Source organism: Plodia interpunctella, chromosome 25 (genome assembly GCF_027563975.2).
Source record: "Plodia interpunctella isolate USDA-ARS_2022_Savannah chromosome 25, ilPloInte3.2, whole genome shotgun sequence".
Taxonomy (NCBI): Eukaryota; Metazoa; Arthropoda; class Insecta; order Lepidoptera; family Pyralidae; genus Plodia; species Plodia interpunctella.
The window spans coordinates 6027174-6053610 of record NC_071318.1 but is presented as its reverse complement, the minus strand read 5'-3'; the positions used below and the strand labels follow the sequence as shown (position 1 = coordinate 6053610).

Here is a 26437-nt window from a genome sequence, read left to right as displayed (position 1 = left end):
GAATATCTGTGTACATTAATTTAGATGTAGGCGGATCCTATTCCTATAACAATCAGTAATGGAGTTAAACAATATCGTTAATGCAAAATTTACGATGCCATCCAGATAACGCGATAGTTTATTGATACAATATAGGTATCAATAACACTTAGTACAGTTTATTGATATATTTCAATAAACATGACATATTATTAGATTACGCATGTCTATTTACGTTATATAGATTACAGCTGCAAATGTGAGAACTTTTCTACTTTTCTATTTGCTTCGGTCGAAATGGGGTAACAAATTACTTACAAAAGTGTCATTTTTGTCTTTCATTGTCGTCAGAGAGTTCTGGTGGCATTTAACGCGAATCGGGTAATCTTCGAAACTAACAAACCGATTTCAAAAACTCTTTCACCATGTGAAAGGTACATTATCCAAGATTGCTATAGGCTATGATTTTATCTCAAAATTCTGTATATTTTGTTGTAATAAAAAAGAAATGTTGTATATTTTTGTCCTTTTGTTCTTTACCGTCGATTCGTACAACTTTAACGCAGTCTCCTCTATTAGAATTAGTATTTTAGGCGACCCATGTAACGCTGCTTCCATGTATCAAAGCCACGTTGGCTGAAATATGCACGTCAGGGCGTCCTGCGTGTACATGCCAAAAACATTGTTACGGTCCGCTCCTCATTCCTCTTAAGGTCAATCCAAGTTAGGCTACCGAAAGCTTAAAAGAAAAGGACAAAAAATACACGGAAATATTTTCTAAAGCCACTCGGAGGATGCGCAAAGAGCCCATAAAATTCACTAAGTATTCTGTAGGCGGAACCCTAATAAAACTGAAAACGTTTTTACGCTACAACAGTGTTTCCTAAATTCAGTAACTGTTCGGATAGCTTTAGGATTTTTAAAAAACTAAACAATAAAAAGCGGTGGTGGTGTAATGGTTAAGACGCCCGCCTGTGGATTGAATGGTCCCAGGTTCGAATCCTACTCGTGCCACATGAGTTTATATCTCAATCTGACTCATGTAAGTACTTTTCATCGACCACCACTTGGTGAAGGAAAACATCGTGAGGAAAACTGCACACTAGTTGATTCTTATTAACTTGTGTGAAATGGAGAAGGCAAGGCGTAATGATCACGACCCTCAGCCATGAGGAATATGACAAAATGCGAAGTCGGAACGGGCCGTTAGTATCTATAACACCCCTCTGTCCCGCCAGAGAGTTGAACAAGGACAAAGGATAGATTCCCACGTACTAAGGTCGTCGACATAAGCTGAACGATTGACGATGTTTTTTGCGATCAATCGCTCGGATGCCAGGCAGTCGAATGGATCGCTAGCAAACGTTCGAGATTTCGCGCTTGGCACTTTTCATATTGCGTGTTACAATTCAACTTTAGCGATTAACAAGGCCTTGGCGGCTGTTAGATGGCAACAATAGGATTCCCAAAAGGGTCGACATCAGGCTGGAGGCCGGTCAGAAAATCACAGCCGAATTGTCAAGATTATTTTAAGTTTATTTTTAAGCTGGTCCCTTGATTCGCGGCCTATAAGAATTACATAGTCGTGACATACAGTTTCAAGTAATTTTTCACAAAATACAAAAATATAGCAGCTACAATTCTTAATTTTTGGTATCTTGAAATCTTTTTGTTTCGGAAACGTCCTAGATACACGTGCGCATTTGAAACCTGTTTTAAGTATAATCAATACAAACAATTTGTAAAAATAACTTCAACTAAACAGATTATGAAACGTCTGAGTGCCAGACTTCAGAATTAATCCTGATTATCAATCTTCGCAGAGAATAATAAAGTAAGTTTTTTTTTTACAAAAATGTCATTTTTGGCACAAGCTTTCATTATTGTCAGAGAGATCTCGACTTCAGTGGAGCAGTGGTAAAGTGCTTACCTCTGAACGGAGAGGTCCCGGGATCGATCCCCGGTCGGGTCATGATGGAAAATGATCTTTTCCTGATTGGCCCGGGTCTTGGATGTTCATCTATTTATGTATTTGTTATAAAATATAGTATCGTTGAGTTAGTATCCCATAACACAAGTCCCGAACTAACTTTGGGGCTAGCTCAATCTGTGTGATTTGTCCTAATATATTTATTTATTTATCTTAAACCATTCAATGTGTGACAAAAAACCATTGTCCGTGCAGTAAACCGTCGAGGAGTTCCCACGTCTGAAGCCGTTCCTAGGTGCACCATCAGCTCATAATAATGCATTGTCATCCAAACTAAACGTGTGTTTAAAATTTCAGGTCGACTGGTCGAAGATATCTGCTGCAAAATTAAGTTGCAAGATTCCATCCGAATGGACATAGCGACATACATACATAGTTACATTGCAAGTTAAATAAAAGCTTGTAAAAAAAATAAATGTCCAACATTACATACGAAAAATTGAACGGCAATAGAAATTATTTTAATATATATATATATTCTTAATAATTCAAGTTATTTTAAGAATCTAGTTATACAATAGAACTGTGTTCAATTTGGAAAGTTTACTAGAACGCCCACATCGTGCGTGGGAGACGCTTCTATTGATATTGGTTAATGGGGGCGACGAGGGAGACGGTAGCGTTTCGTCCCATTAAATTTTCGTCCCAATTGCGATGGGACGAAAGGCACATAATAAGTGTTAATAATTCCGTATGCGATACGTAGTATTTTGAAATATATTTTTTTCTGCATACGTCCATAATAATATTATAACGAGAAAACATTTGTATTTTAGTTTTTTGTTTGTAATGAATGAATTCAAATACTACTTGCCGGGCCGATTTTGATGAAATTTGACACAGAGATAGATGGAATTTTTGGAGTGACATACTTTTTTAATTATAGTTTTACCCGAGCGAAGCCGGGTCAGGCCGCCAGTAGTATATACATACAAACATGAACACTGAACACAGAAAACATTACATACCCTTTTTTGGGTATTCGTGTAAAAAAGTCGCTTTTTTGTCTACAATGGTCCCTGCCTCCTACTTAAAATACATCGTCCATAAAATGTCTGCCATAACTTATGTAAATTATAAAAAATATAAATCTTACGAGATGTAGTTCGATACATAAGGCAATAGTTTTGCATTAATTTCCTTGAAACCAAACAAGACTATAAGATAGACGAGTGTGTAGAACTAAATGGCTAGAGTCGACATCATAATAGGGTGGTTCGCTGAGCGTTTCGCCCGCTGCGGCTGCGCGGTCATTACAATCCGTCAATTTTCTTGAGCAAGGAATCATTTCCAAAATCAATCATTCATAAAATTGACAATACTACAGTACAAAGTAATTAATGTAAAGTCATATAGTAAAACTCATTCTTGTCTGTGTTAAAATTTGAAAAATTGTAATGACTGCGCGACCGCAGCTTTCCAAACGCTCTGCGAACCACCCAATATTGCTATATTCGTAGGCAGTTCAAAGAGGTTTAATAAAGAGCTCTGAAATGTTACTAATCTTATCTTCCTTCTGTGACGCATTGGTGTAACAATATGGTGTGATAATGGTTATCCAAATATGCCAAATCCTCAGAAATAGGTACTAAAGAAAGGTATTTGAAAATTATATATTATCATACCTAAGGCTAAATCATATCTTTATTTCCTCACTAATATTATAAATGCGAAAACATGTTTATTTGTTTGTTAATCTCAACATTGCTTAATCTACACACACGCTAATAAAAAAGAAAAGTAATGGCACTGAAAGACACATCCAGTGTTCTTAAAATTTCGCATACATGAGTACGGAGAAAGACTTCGTGTTTGTGGGAAATAAGTAGAAAATTCACGAGCGTGAAGCCGTGTGCAAATGCTAGTAATAATATTATAAATCCTAAAGTAGTTTTTTACCTCTTCACGCTTTGATTTATCAACCAATTTTCTCGAATTTTATTGTCACCACCATGTGTAGTAACTCAATGGCATGGTAAGCTATATTATATGTATAACAGTAGGCGGTCTCTAGCTATAATTGTATTTTTTGACGTTTTATTATAACAAAATCTAACACATTGGAAGTGTTATGTTATGATCGAATGTTTTCATTATAATTGGCAGTATTCTTTTATGTAAATTAAATTTAAATAACAATATAGGTAGTCGTAAAATAACAATATTAATGTTTAGTTGTGTTAGCTTTTTAAAACCCGTTCAGTGTGTTGATCCAATAGTCCATATTTACCAGTAAAAGAAGAATACAATGTTGAATTCTTCAATATCATATTAAAATTAGGACATTTTCTTCACTTTTTTGACAGATTGTATGTATTATATAAGTTTGTATGACTTCATTCGCTCAGAATTGATGAAGAAATTACTCACGATCCATCCACATACCTAATACAACCATAAAAAACCGTATTACAAGCTCCGTTATGCAAATCCATAGTTGTTCATTGATACAAGTTGTCCATTCACATGCGTGGGACGAAACGCCCGCAGCGCCATTGTTGTGTAGTGAGTGGGCAGCCTAATAATCGTCTAATGATTACGCTTATGTGACATGTAAATTAACGTTTGAAATTGGAATTCGATTTCTGATGCGCGGGAAAATTTTGATAACGGAATCGAATATTGAATCGTATAGAAATAATAGTCGCTGGCCACATGTAGGAATCCAATTAATATTATAAAGACGACAGTTTATGAGTATGTTTGGTATATCTCCACGGTTAAACAGCTTGGCCAATTTTGATGAAATTCGGTACTGATATCTTAGATTAATACTTGATACCTTTTATCCCGGAAGTAGGTAAACGCGATTCCCGTAGGATTTGGTCAAAAACATCAGATAGTCAGTGGCGCTTTATAAAGTAGATGGCGCTACTGTGCTTAAAAAAGTATTTTATTTTAAATATTTAGTACTAATTTGCAGCTAGTAAACATAAATATCTAGATAATAAAACTTCATAGATATATTAGTTATCTTAAAATATAATGTGTATTTTACTTAATGCATAGCTTAAATGTTTGGTGTCCATTTTTAAAAAGCATTGAACAACTTTTGTACTTTTTAATTTTGCTAATGTTTTAAATTCTTTGTCTTCAGCTCGTAGATATAGGTAGTCAAAATTATATACTTAGTTACATATTTATGAAAGAATACACATGTGGAAAGGTGTGAACTGATTTTGAGGTTATCATTTTATAACCAATTACCGCAATTAACCAACGGTTTTTTACATGCTAAGCCGTAAAATGGTTGTAAAAATGCCCGTCAATGACAGTGATTTAAAGTGTTTTAACGTGTAAAGTGATAATAAACTGTTAGGATGGGTTGCACCGTGTACTTTGACGTTAACTTTAACATGAAAAACACAAAGTACGCCATTTTGTCTAAACGTCAGCGGTGCGCCAGTTAAAATCAACGTCAAATTTGGCGGTGCAACTTACCCTTTCATACAAATCCAACATGGAGTAACCACAAAGGAATTACTAAATTGCAGAAAGAGTTGTGGGTGTAAGGACGAAAGGACACACACAAAAATGGCAAAGGAACATACTATTATAAGCGTGCTTACTGAGCAATAAATTCACACATAAATATTCCTCTATTTACAGAGTGAAGAGTATTTAATGTAGCTGACATTTCAAGGACTTTGCACTCACCGTAGTCGTAGTGAGACTAGAGTATACGTATAAAGTTATATAGTATTAGATGTTGCCCGGGGCTTCGCTCCCTTGGGAATTTTGAGATAAAATAAAGCCTATAGCAATCTTGGATAATTAACCTTTTTAATGGTGAAAGAATTTTTGAAATCGGTTCGGTAGTTTCGGTAATTACCCGCCTCGAACATACAAACTCGCAAACGTTTACATCTTTATAATAATAGTATAGATGAAGTTGTGTTCAGAAGTGTGTTCTAAGCGAAAAAGTTTAATGCCTTGGTTTCACACTATCGCGAAAAAGTTCGCCGACCTTCGACGGATTCTGCATAGGTACATTGCTGGTTTATCATTGCGTTGAATAAAATCACTCATACGAACTTTGCAATGTAAGTAATGAACTTAGCATTCGAGTCGGAGCATTCGACGATATTGTGGATTCGAATAAGAAATGCTGCGGTAATTTTAAGTTTTGAGTTTTCACGTCTCGTATCATATTTTCCGGTTGCACTACGGTTCTTAACATTTTTATACGCGAATCCGGGTATTCAGTGAGCCTAGGTAAGGAGTTTTGAGTACGTGACGAGATTGCCAACACTAGGTACAGACAGACGGAAATACTTCTTTTATGTGTTAGTTGGTTGTTAGACAAATGAAAAAACTCCCGACTTTCAATATTCATTTCACTACAACTTTTGAACGGCTGAATCGGTTTTGATCAAAACATATTATCTAAGAATCACCGCATAAAAATTAGCTATCAAATAAAAAAAAATGCATCCCAATCGGCAGTTCACCCGTTGATGAGCTACGGTGCCATGTACATAGACAGACCGACAGACCCCTCTTTATGCGTCGGAGGTTTAAAATGTTATTTGGTAATTTTAAGTAGTTTTATTAGCTGCGCTCCGAACTTTCGCCGCTTTAAGAGTATTAGGCTGATAAGTAGGTAAACTATGTAATTATTTTAACTGTTATTGTTGATGTTAATGTCAAAAATTCTCACCCCGCGTGTTCCCCGATGGATTTAGGGTTTGTGATGCCGCGAAACCATGGGTCGGGGTAATTTTGAAGTTTCGACAGCGATTTTATGATCTCCTTGGGAATGCTATCGTTGTTAATCAGCAGTCAAGGCTACGTCTTCACATTCAAGGTTGCCTTCTCAATATATGAAGACCAGAGTGCGATTTTCTGCTTTTTCTTCTCCATTTACATGTGCACGGCAAAAAATATGAGATACTAGATGTTGCTCGGGGCTGATAGTAATCTTGGATTACTATAAGCTGTATTACGAGCTGGGAGCGGTCAATTGGCAGAACTCCGTGCAGAACAGAAGACTATGGCTTACTCTCGTTTTGGAGGTCAAGATCCACTTAGGGGTCACTGAGCCACCGTAGTAACTAAGTAAGTAATCTTGGATAATGTACTTACCTTTTTAATGGTGAAAGGATTTTTGAAATCGGTTCGGTAGTTTCGGAGATTACCCGCCTCAAACGTACAAACTTGTAAACGCTTACCTCTTTATAATAATAGTATAGATAAAAGATGTAGATTACAAGATTTTATTTAGTTTCACCTGTACCGATATTTGCTTGTCTGTTGTCCTACAGATTTGAAATTTCCCACGTCGCTTCAATTTCCATGACAATTCTCTATTATTATAAGCGTGACCAGATGGTGCAGACCCAGAATCGGCTCCCAACGAGGGAAATCTTCAACGATTTGCAGTACGGACATGGTTTTATTGTCAGGCGTTGAATACCACGAGCTCTCTATGACGACAAAGAAAAACGTGGCAAAAATTACATTTTTGTAAAAAAAAAATTGTTTAGTTTTGCACGGAGTTCTGCCGATGTTGTTTTGTAATGTATTTAGGAAAAATTAATTATATTATACTAGCTTTTGCCCGCGGCTTCGCCCGCGTGATTTCCCACGGGAGCATTTTCCGAGAATAAAGATACCCTATGTCCTTCTCCGTACTTCAAACTATATGTATGCAAACAAATCAAAAAGATTGGTTGAATAGATAGACCGTTAAGAGGTAACAAACAAACTTACTTTCGCATTTATAATATTAGTTAGCATTAGGTAAACACAGTTTAAAGATCGTAGCTAATAAAAATGCTACCAATTGAATCCCATCTACGATTCCCGTTCCAGCTCCCATTGTGTCCTGGGATTAAATCCAGCCAGTCATAGTACAGACAGTGTGGTCATTACTCAAGTATATTACAGATTGAAAATGGCTAGAATTGTGAAGAGTCTTCACAGAGCTCTAGAGAGAGAAAAAAAATTCCAATATTCATTGAAAAGTTTTTAGATCAAAGGTAGACAAAATACTTTAAGCACAAGTTAATTATTGAAATGATTATTTACGCAAGAAATTACATGATAAATGTTAATAATATGATATACTCGTATTATAAAGAGGTAGGCGTTTGTGAGTTTGTATGTTTGAGGCGGGTTATATACGAAACTATCGAACCGATTTCTAAAATTCTTTCACCATTAGAAAGGTACATTATCCAAGATGGCTATAGGCCTATAGGCTATATTTTAATTCCCACGGGAGCGAAGCCGCGGGCATTATCTAGTTTTTATTATAAAGTGACTATAAAATCAGTTTTTTTAAGATCTCATTCAAAATCAAATCATTTATTCAGAAATTAGGCCTTCACAGGCACTTTTTCACGTCATATTCTAAATTAAATGATGTTTACCAAAGCTACAAACTACAAGCATTTCGGAACGACCACTGCTGAGAAGAAATGCCGAAAGAAACTCATTCAAACAGTGTTGGTCCCTATTATGCCAGAAGGGCTTACCATTTTTTAAATATAATTCATTCAATAAGTTTACAAGTTAGTCACCCATAACCAGTACATATAAGTACATCCCATTTTATTTACTAATTTTTATTTAACTTGCAAAATCTAATCTATATATTATTATATAAAATATAAGTAGGAGGTCTTTATGGAACTAATAGAAGCAAAACAATTATTTTTAGAAATTTTGTCTGTCTTTCCGTCTGTATGTTTGTTGGCGCATCACGCGAAAACTACTGAATGAAATTGGATGCTATTTTTACAGTTGTATAGCTGATTGTATAACTTAAAATTTGGTTTAGGTTTAATAAGTTATGAGCGGACGCACAACATTAACGCGGACAAGGTTGCGGGAAAAAGCTAGTTTATCAGTGATTTAATGAGACTCTGTGAAGGTATAATTTCTGAATAAATAATTTGATTTTATGTATTTTTTAATTTTATACCGAATTGCCGAATTATTTTCAAAGGACAGTCAAATAAAACTTATTTTAACTTCGTACATAAATCAACACAAAAGACAAAAAAAATTCTTAATGTTAAATTATGACGGTGCTAGTCAATTCTTGAGTACATTGATATTGATATTGGTCGTTCCGAAATGCCAGTAGTTTGTAACTTGCGAGAAATTACTATTTTATATAAAAATTGCGTGAAAAAGTGCCTGTGAAGGTCTAATTTCTGAATAAATGATTAGAATTAGTTTGGATATGTCGCGGGCCCTTCTAAATCTATGACATGTACAATAGCAAGATCATAAAACTATAAAAGTCCCGACCCTATACCTAAGATTAAGCTCAGACTCCATTACAAAGTATATTATAGCTCAACACTCGTGTGATATCTCATGCATGCATTGTTAGGCTAGTTTCCCACCAAAAATGTTGTATATAGCTATAATATTGGCGCGATAAGCTATACTAGTACTACGCGTAATAGATCGCCAGTTTTGAAAGCTTAAAGAAAAGGTCTTTGTCCAGATGTGGGAACTAAAATAGGCTTATGAAAAAATTTTAATTTCTACTTGAAAGTATTTTTGAAATCTGTTCATTTATAGATATACAATTACACAAATGTTGTGTCTTTTTTGTTGATCTAAGTCTTGCATCTTCTTGCTCTTTATACTCGACCATATAATATAAGAAACACATTTTGTTAATCGACGCCTTCGAAAAATGACTGCCGTGACGTTTTGTTTACATTTTACCAATACGCTTTGGAAGTCGTCGGTTGATTTATTTTTCAGTATTTCTTTAACGTCAACATTGTTGATTGAAGTCAATAAGTGGTACTTATATAAAGTTAAATAAATATTTTTTTGAAAATTAATTTGAATTTATAATATATGTGTTAGATAAATTGTACATTGAAGTGTAGTCTCCACCACCACCTAATCACGTATGCAAACCACTCTTATTTATAATAATAAATAAGAGTGGTTTTTATTCTACTGATTTTTTACAAAAACGCTTTATAGCTTAGCTTATATGTGGAAATCAACCTAACCCTGAGCGCCAGTTACAGCACTCGGGTTTTATTCATTGCCATAGAAGTGTAGGGTTCTTTAAAAGTTGTAAAATTCATATTTTAATGCGAATAAAATAGAGCTGATATTGAAATATGGCCGGTTTTCCGCTGTGGAATAATATTCAAGTGAAGTGCGCGAGGACTTTATTCATACTGCTAAATCCATACCAATCTTTTAGAGAAAATTTTTGTTTTTTTTTTTGTGGTGAATAAAATCAAAAGCTTTTTCTCTTAGAGAACCTCGCTATAAAACCCGGGAATGCAGCCAGCGCTCTTAACATCCCTCACGGGTAATATTTAGGTGTTTAGTTTGAGTTCAAAAAAGTTAAAATGACCTGTCCTTTTTTCTTTTTATTGTTTATGAAATAAATGAATAAACTATTATTATAAAGAGGTATTTAATCGTTTGTGAGTTTGTATGTTTGAGGCGGGTAATCTCCCAAACTACCGAACCGATTTAATAAATTCTTTCACAATTAGAAAGGTACATTACCCAAGATTGCTATAGGCTTTATTTTATCTCAAAATTCCCACGGGAGCGAAGCCCCGGGCGACATCTAGTTTTAAATGAACAAAGATTCAGCTCTTATTGGCGTGCTGAATGTAATAACTCATCCGAAGCACTGAAAAGCTGGAGAGAATACATTTTTCGTTGCTTGAACATTAAAACGGTTCATTACAATTTAACAGTACTACTCGATTGTGACTCTGGTGGGCGGGCTTCATGTCACTGTGACGAAACCATAGACAACACAGACCAAGCGTACTCTATGGTAAACAGACAACATTTGTTTTAATATTATATACTACCTTTTACCTGCACATTTACACGTCAATTTATAGTAGTGTGGTGTCGTTTCGAAATGTTAATAATTTGTAGATTTGATTTGAAAAGGACACAAGTCGTCTGTAGCAAAGAAAACATGGTACTTACTTGGTTGTGTTACCACGGTCCCATCCTTAGTTCCCATAGTAATAATTAAACTGGTATCACGATACAGTCATACAGTTATTTACTTTAGTATTTACTAAGTAAGTACAAAAATAATTAACAAGCAATGTTTTCCCGCTGACGCCATTTTCTAATAATTGTCTATTGTCTATATCTCATAAGGGTGTGACATCTATCAAATCAACACATAGCCAAGTGCGTCTATAGCGCTGATATTGCTTGGCAATGTGGCGCCTCCTTCCATGCCATGGGACAAATTAAGTCCTGCCCTAAGTGTTCCACCACCTGTACATTGAAAGACGTGTATGACGGCACATATATAGTGCCGTTACGGTGGAGTTGTATTGGTCACAAAATTAGCCTAATCGACACGCTGAATACGTACTTAGAAGATTTAAAAATATGCCTGGGAAAGTCTTATTTCTAGATCAACTTTTTGTTTAGTTTTGTTTTGATTTCTTAGACTAATTAGCTTTTGCCTGCGTCTACGCCCGCATAAATTTCCAACTGGACAGTTATTTTTCCACGATTAGTAACCCATGTCCTTCTCCATACTTCAAACTATATGTGTGCAAAATTTCAAAAAGATTGGTTTAGTTGATAAAGCGTGAAGAGGTAACAAATTTGCTTTCACATTCACATTTATAATATTCATTACGATCTTAGGATATTTAAATAAAATTAAAACTATCTACACTTATACTAAAAAACTTACAAATTAAATATTTACAAAATGTATGCCAATATGTGCCAGTCTTGTCAAAATTTATTCCTTGATCTAACAGGTAAGTTTTGTAGTCAAATTTGAATACTCGTTTATCCATTACCACAGTTAAATCGCGCATTTAAAAAACGTAAATATTTTGAAACTCTAACATTCCGGTGGGAGTAACGAAAGATATTTATTTGCACGACCATAAAAACTGTGTGGGCTTCTATGTACGCCGGTGACAATATATTATACACGAAAAACTCGTAAAATGAAACGTTTTATTGTTGAATTTGTGGGTGTTGTATGCGATCGTGGCCTGCGATGCAGCGCCAGAGCAACTCGATAGATGTTTTTGGTTATAATTGCTTACAAAATAATATCTACCTGTGCCTGTGTCTATGGAATAAACTTCCTTCGGCGGTGTTTCCTAAACTTTTGCACGCATACAAAGTCCTTAGCGAAAAAAAGTTCTGGCTTGATGGCAACACTAGTTGTCCGACAACTAGTGTTGCCATGTGAAGTGGAGACGAGAAAGTAGGACAACGGCCTCTGGGCTTGACGCTCAATGGCTGATGAAGTAACCTGAAAAACGCTCAGACGAGACATAGAGAAAGCGGCTAGGGTAACCTAGTCTTTAAAAACCCTTATCTTACAAAGCCAGGGTTGTCCCAGCCTGTATTTCTCCACGAAGGCACACCAAATAATTAACGACGAGATTATCCGCAAAAGCTTTTAAGTTTTAGCGTGCATGCTATTATGACCGAGTACGGGATATCACGGCTATAAGGGCCAGGCTATATGAGGGAAATGTTATGATGGGCTGAAGTTAAACCTAACATTATATTCTACTGCTTCTGCTTCCAAATTATCATAATTAATGTAACAACATTTAACATCTTAGCGTGGCGGATAATGCTAAAGATCTTAAAGAAGCTTTTTTAAATTTAAATAGGTACTGGAAGAATTCTCATCAGTGGAAGATACTCGTGGAAAAGCCAAGACACAAAAATACAGTATTTGTGGTTACAGTTCAATGTGTAGATTAATACGTTTTACTGCAGACGTCCTTTCCACAACAGTCAATTACTTTTTAATACATCGTTGGCCTCATTCGTCGGAGTACATGCCTGACCTGATACAAAGTAACCTAGATGTTCTGACCACAAGTGACCACTCGACCACCACCGCTTCAGCTCAACACGTGTGCTCTCCCTTAATCATATTTACAGCGTTATAACCAGTAACTCTGTGTTATCTCCTGTATGCATCCAATCAACTGTGCTCCCGCGAGGCGCAAAAATACAGTGACGCCACCTACGGGCAATAGTCCGACCGATACTTGACTGATTAAAACCAGGGTTAAACGCATAATAGTTTTTTTTTTATGTGTCATCGTTCGCCAAAACGATGATTTTGCCAACGTCAAGCTTGAGATTTACACGGTACTTTTATATGAAATGTAATAATATCAATATTGCAACACGGTTCAGTCTATAATAGTTAAATATTTTGTTCCTATCTCACATTGCAACATTTGACGTTGACAGCATGAGGCAAAACAATAAGCTTCCAATTGAAACTGGTGTGGCGACATTTACCACGCCACATGCACAACGGCGCAGATGTAAAAAGCCGACCAAACGCAACGAATAACAAGCTACACAAGTGATCCGGGACACTACGGACAGATGGCACGACGGTCGACTCACTATGGACAGCTAACAAGCCTAGACCGCGCAGACAGTGCGTTTTCGATTGGAAGCATAAATACAACCTCTGACATGACACCGTCTGTCGCGTGCGGTTCCCCAGGCGCAACGCCTAGCCTGGCGGGAAGATCTTCCCTGCGGTGGCGGTCGAGCATAATCACCTAATAAACCGAAATAACGTTTTTTAAAATGTAATTTTTGACACAATGTGAAAAATGACTTTTCAAAAAACCTTACTTTACCTTTTTTGGCGTCATGCATGGAATTAGTAGGTGCCGAAGTACTTACTAAATTCATGTCGCAGTGGTAAAGTGCTTGCCTCTGAACCGAGAGGTCCCGGGTTCGATCCCCGGTCGGGTCATGATGGAAAAATGATCTTTTTCTGATTGGCCCGGGTCTTGGATGTTTATCTATATATATATTTGTTATAAAATATAGTATCGTTGAGTTAGTATCCCATAACACAAGTCTCGAACTTACTTTGGGGCTAGCTCAATCTGTGTGATTTGTCCTAATATATTTATTTATTTATTTATTTATTTATGGTCGTCAGAGAGATCATGTTTCAAACAACGCAACAAAATATCATGTCCGTGCTGTAAACTGTTGAGGACAAACCTCTGTGGTTTTTGTCAGTGTTCTTATATTATGTACTATATATATATTTGTTCTTTATATGTGAAATAAAATAAAATAAAATAAAAAATAAAAAAGTTCTCGTTGGGAGCCGATCCTGGTCTTCACTACAAGACCATCAGGTCTTGCTAATACAATAAATGCATTGCAATCGAAAGCTGAAGTTATTATAGCGACTTCCCGAAATTCTGACAGAAATAAGATATACTTACTGGGATATAAATGTATAAATTTATATTTATCTTTGTATGTTATCTTTATTATGAATAACATAATAAGTCTGTCTTTTATCTACATCAATTCATTCAATTCAAATCATTTATTGCTTTTTACAATGTACAGTAAGGTAATTCAGTAACTTAGTCACCTCAGTCATTATAATCTAGGCACAATGTAAACCCTATCTGGCATTGCAATTTAAAATACAAATTAAATTAAAATATAAGAATATCACATTATAAGTCAATGAATTACAAAATCCACAATATACCTATTGTGTCGCAGTTTGTGTTTAGCCATTCAACTTCTTTAAGATGCCAGAAAGATTTCTATCTTTCTTTAACACCTATTTCTGCGAAAATCTCGTGAAGTACAAAATACTTTTTCCTGTCCAATTTCGGCCTTTTCAGGCTGAAACCTGGCAGCTTAGGAAAGCTCAGTGTATCGCTGGTTAAATGGCTATTGAGGACAACTTTTGTTCTGAAATAGGGACGCGGTAAAACAAAGCTTGGTCGTTGCTTTCACGGGTTTTTCTACAATCGTTTTTGATTTAAAGGTACATACATAGGTCGTTTATCGCGTCGACCCTAAATTAGATGAGGTCAAAGAAAATATTACTTGAGTAAAAATCTCTTTATAATATCCATACTGATATTATAAAGAGAAAATATTTGTGTTTTTGTTTGGGAATAAATGGAAATATTTCTATACCTGTTTTGATGAAATTTAGCAAAGAGATAGACGAATCGTTCAGGAGTAACATAGGCTTTTTTTAAGGTCTTACCCGAGCGAAGCCGGGATGAACCTCTAGTAATTATATAATTTAGTTTAGACTGTCTTTCTGTATGTCAGAGGTTACACAACCCATACTACTTAATATTAAAATTCGAAAGTTTGTCTATCTGTCACCTTTTCTTTGCAGTGGTAAAGTACTTGCCACTGAACCGCGAGGTCCCGGGTTCGATCCCCGGTCGGGTCATGAAGGAAAATGATCTTTTTCTGATTGGCCCGGGTCTTGGACGTTTATCTATATATATGTATTTGTTATAAAATATAGTATCGTTGAGTTAGTATCCCATAACACAAGTCTCGAACTTACTTTGGGGCTAGCTCAATCTGTGTGATTTGTCCTAATATACATATTTATTTATTTATTCTTATTTATTTCGAAGCCGCGGGTACAAGCTAGTGAGGCATAAATTTTCAAACACATTCATAGAGCCCTTTTCCTCTAAGTATGATAGATGGAGGCTGACTCACTCGCCCACGCGGCTCTGCCCGACAATTAGTATGTGTAAATTAGCCTACTTGCTATAGCTATTTAGGTTGAGCAAACGCACTTAAAATACTGTGAAGTTTTCCTTTCAATCGACTTATTAAAGCCACGTCAATAACATTAAAATGACTAAACCGATCTTTTAAAGTCTAGATTAAAATACGGCTTAACTACAGTACCAGGCACAAGGGGCCACCCAGGTCATAACAAAAAATTATCACGTCGTGCCACGAGTAAGCCGTTGGCATGTTCCCTCGTCGGGAGCCGATTCAGTGTGCACTATAAAGTCGTGCATATTCAAATTCAAAATTCTGAAAATTTGTTGCGCCGCTTCTTCTTCACTTGCGCTTTGGAAGCCGGCAGTAGACTTAGTTTAAGTAATTTTTTGACCTCAATAAGTGATGTATATCATCCTAAATTGAATAAAGAATTTTGAATTTTAATTTGACACAGACGCGTAGTAAATTAGATTGACGGCGGAAATGTAAACTACGTAAAGTTCATACATGGTTTGTTCACACGAACCGGGCTGCTATGACATTAAATCTATTTTATACATATTTATCTATGTTTGTCATCAAAATTTCATATCAATCTGAAAGATATCTGCTACAAAATTTAGTTGCAAGATATATTGCAAGTACAAAAGCGTACCTGGGTGAATTTCATGAACGCCGCCGCGGGCTCTCATTGGTGTTTATTAAATTGTACCATACACAGTGATCAATTTAATTATCCTATTTTATAAATAAGTAAAGCACTGGTGCAATGGTAATTTTATAAATGTTTAATTTTAGAAAAATGATTCATTATTTAAATAAAATATGCTACACTAATGAAACGCTACACGCCGCGTTCAAACAGTCGTGAAATTCACCCACCTGGGTGAATTTCACGAGCGTTTTAAACTCCCGCGCGTGCTGTCATTTGTGTTTATTAAATTGTACCCTACACAGTAATCATCCTATTTTAAAAATAAGTAAAGTACTGACTACAATGTTAATTTTACAAATGTTTAACTGAAAAAAAAAGATTCTTTATTTTTTTAAATGTGCGACACTAATAAAACGCTACACGCCATGTTCAAACGGTCCCGAAATTCACCCACCTCTGTGACCGACGCTCATCGGCAACCGAGAAAACGCTCAGATGTGAGAGAGAGATAGATACATTTCGAGTTAAATAAAAAACTTGCAAAATAGTGAGATGTATTGGATAAACTATTATGCGCGGAGAGACGATCCATCAATGTATGTGGACAAATTTATCTGACAAGATCGATCGACCATTAACCGGTTGTATCCGGTATACTGTTGCCGTTCGATAGTCAACTGTCGATAGGGTTTCGATAGATTATCGATAGTTTGAGAAAAAGCAATAGTATCGATAGTATTCATTGGCAGGTTCCCTCTAATGTGGTTGAACTTCGCGATGGCTGAACCATGCGTCAGCTCGTGAATAGATGCCGGGGGGAACTGAATATAAGCTCGATCTCTTGTAGATATACTGGCCCGTCCCGGCTTCGCTCGTATAAAAAAATATAAGAGATTATACAACATAATAGATTATACACCTAAACCTTCCTTTGGAATCACACTATCTATTGGTGAAAACCGCATGAAAATGCATGCATCAGTTTTTTAGTTTATCGTGAACAGACAGACAGACGCGGCTGTGGACTTTGTGTTATAATACGTAAGGATATTATAAGTTTTCATTAGCATTCGATCACAATTCAAATTCAAATTACTGAGAAAAAAAATGCGAAAGTTTGTAAGGATATGTATGTGTTAGGTAAGCATGTAGTTAGTAGCTTTGATAAATAATATTTAATTTAGAATATCACATGAAAAAGTGACCTATGAAGGTCTAATGTTTGAACAAATGATCTGATTTTGCAAATAGTAAATAAATAATAAAGAAATAAATACATTAGGTACAAATCACACAGATTGAGCTAGCCCCAAAGTAAGTTCGAGACTTGTGTTATGGATGTAGATACACAACATCGATTCTATCGATTGTATTCGCATTCGCGTCGCTATCTGTCATTGTTCAGCGATAGTGTCAATGTCAAAGTAAAAGTCAAAAACATTTATTGCAAAATCTGTGTACATGTTACATACATACAAGAATGGTAAATATAAGTAAGAGTTTCAACAGATTGCCCTTTCACGCGTGCAATATTTTTCAATAACAAAGTTATCAATTTATTATATTATTATAGTATTATCTTAATTTTAATAAAATTACATTTACATATAACCATAGAAATCTTAATTTTTTATTGTTTTTTAGTATCGTAATTAAAATACTCATTTATATCATAGAATACTTGTTGTAAAAGCCATTTTTTTAGTTTGTTGGCAATTAGAAATAGATTTAATATCTATTGGTAGATAGTTAAAAACTTTTATTCCATTAATAAATGCACTTTTTTTGTATGTTTCATTATTTACACTAGGCAAATATAAATTGAACCTACATACATGATTGGAGCCTACATAACATTTGCTTACAGACAATTTTTGCTCACATTGGAAGTCAGATGTCTGCGGTTTAAAGGTTAGTCATTAATCGATAGCTGTTATGATCTCATTACATACTTGTTTTATTTGGTGATATCCTGATGGTTTATGCAATCATCGATTAGGTATGGTGTGGTTAAACGGAAAAATTCAACGCGGCCTCTATCGTCTGAGCATATTCCTGTCACAGAGGTAAATCTAGAAGTTATGTGTTCATGGTGTTCGGGGCTGGACACGAGATGCTCAAGTGGATGAATTAAAAAGATGACATGGTGAAGACGTTTATTGTATTAGATCCCGGAATTGTACATTAATTTTACTTGTTTAATGGAAATGGCAAATTGAGCGCGCAAGCGAACGTTAAACGCAGGGACGAGAGAGAATCTTAATTCATTTTTGTCGCGCTGTCGTCGCTTGTCATTTAGTGATAGGCACAAGTTAGTGATGTTCTTAAAACCTTTTCTTCTTTCGCCGGAGCCACAGACTCAGAGCCCTCGCTTTTCTATTTTTTCTTCAAGAAAATATAGAAAATGTGTTCCAATTGTTAAATTAGATGAAAGTTATCTTTTTTCAGAGAACTATAGCACTAAGGACGCAAGTTGGTAAGTCTTAGAATCCTATATGAATATCTGACTTTTTTTTTTAATAACGTTAAATAATGACAATAAATTAAAAAAAATTGATACAGATGTAATGGTGGCGCGTTGGCCCAGTCCAATATCATTTACTAGATCCATTATTAATCCTAAATTCCGTGGCGTTGCGTGGGCCAGCGTGTGGCGAGGTTGGGGCCGCCCACAAAACGAGTTGACAGGAATCCGTTTAGAAACTTTTCTGGTACACTGCAGGCAGAACATACCTACTATGACCTTTCATCTACGATAACTTTGTTAAAAGGTTATGTTTTGTTCAGAATCTGGTGGACTTCTAAACTTTCAAGTTTTCAAACAAACTTTCAAACTTCTAAATTTTCAAGTTAACTTTAATCGAACTTTCAGGCTTATAATATTTATACATTTATAATGTATGTATGTAATATAATGTTTATACATTTATAATGTATGTATGTAATATAATGTTTATACATTTATAATGTATGTATGTAATATAATGTTTATACATTTATAATGTATGTATGTAATATAATGTTTATACATTTATAATGTATGTATGTAATATAATGTTTATACATTTATAATGTATGTATGTAATATAATGTTTATACATTTATAATGTATGTATGTCATATAATGTTTATACATTTATAATGTATGTATGTAATATAATGTTTATACATTTATAATGTATGTATGTAATATAATGTTTATACATTTATAATGTATGTATGTAATATAATGTTTATACATTTATAATGTATGTATGTAATATAATGTTTATACATTTATAATGTATGTATGTAATATAATGTTTATACATTTATAATGTATGTATGTAATATAATGTTTATACATTTATAATGTATGTATGTAATATAATGTTTATACATTTATAATGTATGTATGTAATATAATGTTTATACATTTATAATGTATGTATGTAATATAATATTTATACATTTTACATAGAATGATCCTTATTCCATTAGAATGAACCAACACATTCGAAATAAGAGCGACAGAGACAGATGTATTACTATTTGTCATCTATATGTATAACCTTACTTTTAGTTACTTATAAGGGTTGACATCAGGCGTCTGCCTGATGTCAACCCTTAATGGGAATGCTATTGATGCCTGCTGATCAGCTGCCTAGCCTGTTTCCCTTAATCGCATCGTACGACATCCGTGAGATATGGTTTGATAATGTTTTAGGGCGGAAACACAAGCCACACTTATTTTATTCAACTTGGGTGATATATGTACAGTCAACAGCACATCAAGTTACCCCGCATTAACCTCTATGGAGCGGCAATAGCGGCGAGTTTGCAATAAATTTGGGTAGATTGATGTGCTGTTGACTGTACAACACTTATTGACGTCAAAAAATTTCTTAAAACCAAGTCTACTGCCGACTTCCAAAACGCAGGTGAAAAAGAAGCAGCGCAACAAACTTCACCGCAGCCTTTTCCCCAAAGACGTCAACTGATAATAATTATGCGTCTTATTATGTACATGTTAAAATTAAGCGAACGACAATAAACTAAGACACTTAGTGTTTAGTAAAAGGGAGGCGACTGAGAGCTCTAATTAAAAGCCAATTAAAAATTATTAGTAATAGCAAAAACTATTTTATGTTCTCATTCATAAAAGTACTTATTTGCAAGCTCATCTGATCAAAGGCTGAGGTTTAAATTAAACAAAAACAAAGGGCAACAATAAAATTCAAATGCGTTACCCCATAATAATTTTCATATGGAATTACACAGATCGTAAATCATGTACAGACAACAACCTACCTAAATTCGCTCTAATAACCACCGCATAAGGTCTATACAGGATAACATAACTTTCTGTAGACTGTAATAACCTAATGCTATCTGCCTGTGTTATAAACAAAGCGAAAATTGCAAAAATGATGGATCTTTTATTATTTGGCCAATCTACTGGGTGTTATTCCGTGAAAGGTTGGTAAAAATGTGATTCGCGTCCGTGTTTCGGATATTTGAATTTTAAAATTCCATTCTGAAATTCAAAGTTGGAGTTGTTATCGTAACAGAATAAAAATGGAATTAAAAATAAAACAAAGGAATGGTTGCATATGAAATGAACAATGTGAAGAGCATTTTTAGAGGACCAAAATCTAAAATCTTAGCTGGGTTCGTATCCCAACGCAAATTCTAATAGGTATTCATTCTTTTAGTATGGTTACTTGCCATACTATATGTACCTAGGTAATGGTTTAGTAGTGATTATTATTTTTTAAAATAATTATCATAAAGTTACCTTCTTTATTTTTTAATTGGCTAAAAGTATTATTATTACAGCCTTTGTGTTTTTCGGTGTCAGATACCATATTACCATATTATAGAATACAATTAGGGTCGAAATAGGACTTGATTAGGCACCAAACATGTTGATTGAGTAAACTTAGTTATTGATTTAACTAAAGATGTATTTAAAACTACCTACTACTGTACTGTATGTGATTATTATGGTTTTATTGGCTGAAAATACAATAATTAAACATTATTTTAATAAAAATAAAACATTATTTTTTTATTCAATACATTTTTCATTGGCACATTCAATGGATTTTTTATATGGACCAATGGACCATAGATGTATATTATGGGCTGGACCAATATCATCTCCGTCAAGGAAACTCCTCAAATTGACATAACAAATTCTGTTCAAAATATTTGTTAAAAAAAACTCTCTTCAGAATCCATTTCGTAATTTTACAACGGGACAGCGACAGACAGCGGGAAGCGACTTCGTTTTACACCATGTATAGTGATGATAATATATATTTTATACCTTATTAATGTACTTATAATAGTACCTTAAACAAAAATATTGACTCAACAACAATGATTTTTTTTTAAAACCTTGAACAATCCTACTTGTAATGTAATTTTTGACAACAGCCGTTGAAATTAGATATAAATGGCATTAAAAATATTTGAATGGGATAGGCAGAGTTTGATTTACGCCAAGTATTTGCCCAGCTTCTTCAAACAGTCTGGCTATGTAACTCGTTAGCGCACGACTTTTTGGGAAAAAAACTGTACAGAAACCGGGCGTAAACCCGTCTATTGAGTGAGATGGCACAATATATTTGTGACAATAGTATCGCAAGGACATCTTAACACAATAAAAATTCAAATATAACCCGACGAGCTGATGTTTTATCGCATTTAAAAGGTTAAAAACGAGTTTATGTAACACACAGAATTCATTAAAAAAAACTGTCTGGCTTAAACTTTGTGACTCCAGTGAATTATAAATACGAAAGTGAGGATATTTGTTAATTAGTTAATGCCAAACAAGTTGGACGGATTTTATCTAAGACTAGATGTTGCCCGGGCCATCGATCCCGTGGGAATTTTGAGATAAAATATAAGCTATAGCAATCTTGAATAATGTACTTTTCTGATGGTGAAAGAACTTTTGAAATCGGTTCGGTAGTTTCGGAGATTACCCTCCCCAAACTCACAAACGCTTACCTTTTATAATAATAGTATAGATTATATATAGTATATAATCCGCCATCATCGAAAATCAAGCCTAAACTGTGTTACTGCCTTCACCACGTGGAAGTACCGTTTTGCAACCAATCGACATTTTGCGACAGAGACGTTTTCCCAGCTTATATTATTGTGTAACATAAAACGTAATCTTAAACTACAAAATAAGTAAAAATACTTATTACGCAGACCAAATTTTGCCGTAGTTATAGTGTACCTAGCTGGTCTGTTTGATATTCCACTACATCAAATGTTGAAAACATTTTCGATTTTTATACCTCAACACATAGACAAAATAAATATATTTCTTTTATTTACGCCTTCAAACGTCCGTGCCTCAACAGTAAATGCTCATCAGACTGAACAACTTCTGCTAAGGCGTAATTTATTTATACATATCTTATTGTGTCGCTGGTTTCTTTGTGTTCCACATCAGTTATTCCAGATGTTCAATTTTTATAACTCAATAAATATTGCTTGTCAGTCTGATACCACTTTTGCTAAAGCGTCATTTCGATATGTATTCCTTTAGAGTAAGGAATAAGCTGTTCCTGTTTAAATATTTATCTATGCTATTATTATAAAGAGGTTAGTGTTTGTGAGTTTGTATGTTTGAGACTGGTTATCTCCGAAACTACCGAACCGATTTCAAAAATTCTTTCACCATTAGAAAGGCTCCTATAGCTGCTATATTTTATCTCAAATTCCCACGGGAGCGAAGCCCCGTGCTATATCTAGTACCCTATATGTTTCATTGCATCGGCTTCATAGCTAAACAACAAAAAAGTTTCAATCAAATCCGTCCAGTAGCCCCGGAGATTAGCGTGTACAATAATCTGTTAAGTACTTAATATTATTATGTGCATTATAGAAGCGGTGGTGGTGTAATGGTAAAGGCCTGTGGATTCAAAGGCCTCGGGTTCGTATCCTATCCGAGTTTGTATACCAATCTGACTCATATATAGTAGTTTTCATAGACAACTACTTGCTTCCGGTGAAGGAAAACATTGTGAAGAAACCTGCACACTGGCGGACAGTTTAGTTCCCTAATGTGTATGCGACTATCTGCCGCTAGATGGCGGTAAGTAGTCGTAAAAGTCATGTCTTTAGACGACTTGAATAAAATCTGACACCACTGTTAGCAATAACACACTCGATATGATGATTATTAATATATTAGGTATGAGATTTTGTTGAACATGATAACACTTAATATTAAAATAAGCGAATTTGTACTCGTAGGTGATGGAATGGAATGAAAATGCCACGGATCAAAACGCCAATTCCTTTCCGTGAATCAGCTGTTCACCATACTCGTTTCAGCCGACTTAACCTGCAAATCGTATCTACATATTCAATAACCATTTCTGAGTTCATACGTTAAAATCTTTCGTGCATCAGTTCACACGCCTCATTGTATGCTAAGTTTATTCAAATCCTACATCGTTCCGGCATTCGTTTCCAGTGGTGCGATTACAAATTCAAATATGTAATTCTCGAACGAAAACCTGTTCGATTTTAGACTTTATTGTGTAGACTTTAAGAGTTTATTTATTAAATATTTGTGTGTAAAATTATTGTTGTTTATGCTGAGCGCACAATTTCGAATTTCGAAATGTCGTCGTCTCGTTCGCTCTATTATTTTCACCCACGCGCCGACCAAATGGTCGCATATGCAACAAAACGGGTTTAATTATATCGAAAAGCATTTTCTTAAAAAGCAGGATTGTCATAAATACCTACAATAAGACAGAACCTGCGAAAATCATTTATTTAAATGGTTTTATTATAAGAAGTTTATTTTATTTAAAAGGTATCTAAATTGTTTTGTAATATTGTTGTCGATTAATCGACTATACTTCGATGCGGCAATGCTAGAATCATAATTTTATTTGATACCTACGCAATCAGTGTCTTGCAGGATATGGTCAGCAAAATATGTAAGTAATTATCGAAAAATTTCAATATAGGTACTATACTTACTTATCTAATGATAAGTTTTTGAACCATATTTGTTAAAATTATTTATATAAATAAACTATTTATATAAAAACACACAATACAATTGTTTTCTATACTATTATTATAAAGTGGTAGGTTTGTGAGTTTGTATGTTTGAGGCGAGTAATCTTTGGAACTAACTATCGAACCGATTTCAAAAATTCCTTCACCATTAGAAAGGTACATTACAGTACATGCTATAGTTATTTTACCTCAAAATTCCCGCGGGAGCGAAGCCCCGGGCAACATCTAGTAACAAATATAGTTATTGTATGATTATTGTGTCGTGGATAAAGCAAAAGCGCAAGACGCAGCATGAATAGTTACCTAATTTTAAAATAAATTACGAATTTAAAAAAAAACGTAATGAAAGAACCGAAATGTGTAATTGAATAGTTGCTAAGTACCAAGTGGATTAAAATGTTTTTTTAATTATTTATGAGTTTTTTTTTTTCATTTAAAAGAATTGCGAGGAATAGTAATGAAAATAACCCATTAACCTCATTCACGATACCTAGGTACATCAAATATTTGTTTTGTTTCATTACAATTAATCGTTTCCATTTTAACATTCATCGCTTTTGCAACTGCGTTTATTATTTGTGTACCTACGCAGAATAATTGTTTTCGGATAAAAATATATGTATATTACGAATATAATTTTCAATTATTATAGTTTAGCTATTTAAAAAATCTCTTCAAAATCAAATCATTTATTCAGAAATTAGGCCTTCACAGGCACTTTTTCACGTCATATTCTAAATTAAATGATGTTTACCAAAGCTACAAACTACTAGCATTTCGGAACGACCACTGCTGAGAAGAAATGCCGAAAGAAACGCATTCAAACAGTGTTGGTGCCTATTATGCCAGAAGGGCTTACCATTTTTTAAATATAAATATAAATATATAATAAAACTCTTCAAGAAGCAATTTTTCTTTATATTGGAAATCAGAAAATAAAAATGTTTCATTATGATCGGACTAGAAATAGGTACATAATGATAGGTATTTTTTAACAACGTGATGATATATATAGATTATTCTGCCATAACTGTAATAGTCAATAACTTATTTCATTCACGGTTGCGGAACATTATAACCAACCTACACAATTAGTTAAATGTCCTCTTATATTCTTCTATAAACTTACATGAAAGTAGTCGGTTTCCATTCATAGTGTCACGAACCGTTAACCTATACAAACTCTGTGAATATATATGACCAAAGTTCATTATTGGAATGTTTGCATACATTACTGCCTCTGAATGGTATTCGATGGCGGCATTAAACAAACTAACAGCAAGCGAGTAAATAGTTACAGTCATTACGTTTCCACTCACCTTTCCGCTCTAATGTCCACTCATTGTCAACAAATCGGCGCCCGTTCGACTAAACTTGGCACAGTCACAACACTATTCATGACGTCACTTCCTTTTACACTTCATTCATAAACTAAATCGGCCATCGATAAGTCTATGGTAACGCAACACTGGCAGTAATATTCAAATTTCGAAATTCGAATCACTACACTTTTTACGCGCGAGATTTTGTTTTGTTTTTTTTTTTTCGTACTTTTTTTATTAGGTTTTTTTATCGAGGCGTGTGTATCATGCGGTCTGCGCGCGCGTTTTAGTTTAAGCACGCGTAGAAGCCTCGACGCGCCCCCGCGATTTTTGGCGCGTGGGCGCAGAGCCGGCTGGCGAGCACCCGAAATGATTTGCGTAATACATAAAACGCTTAACTCTGTTCTTTCGGCCTACTCGATTTCCAAAACGACTGGCTGCAGCGAAACCCGACATGAAAATGGCAGGCTTTCTTTATAAGCTTATGTTAGAATTTTAAATGATATCGAATAATGCATTCGACATAAAAAGCTATCGGCAGCTAACAATATTATGTGGTGGTTGCTTGGCGTACAGAACCTTGTATGGAGAAACGGGTTCCTCTGCAGTCCCACACGTTTCGACTTTTTGCTGTTCAGTGCAGGAAAGAGCTAGGGATGTGCCCAGTATAAGTTGGCATTCCTCGTCCCGTATCGATATTATATCGATTACGACTTTTTGAGGTAACAAAGGGTGTGTGTGGTGTCAAGTTTATTTGGTTTATTGTTGTACAGAAAAGATCATTGTACAGTGAGTTTCTCCATAAGATCGGTAATGAATTCGTTGGATGTCTAATGAGCGCTCACGCGACGCCTTAACTCGAGAGTTAAAGCGTCATTTTTAGGCGGGTTTAGCTGTTAATTAGCAGAGATAAGGCGCAGCTTGCACTTAGTT

General features: G+C 34.8%; 1 protein-coding gene across 1 annotated transcript in view; it reads right to left on the bottom strand.

Annotated features, from left to right (window-relative positions):
• Positions 1-25933, bottom strand: part of Lrt (Leucine-rich tendon-specific protein) — a 97211-nt gene extending 71278 nt beyond the window's left edge. Inside the window, exon 1 of the mRNA XM_053764084.1 lies at positions 25502-25933. The gene's annotated coding sequence lies outside the window, so the exon portion shown is untranslated. The remainder of the gene's footprint in view (positions 1-25501) is intronic.
• Positions 25934-26437: the final 504 nt, after the last annotated feature.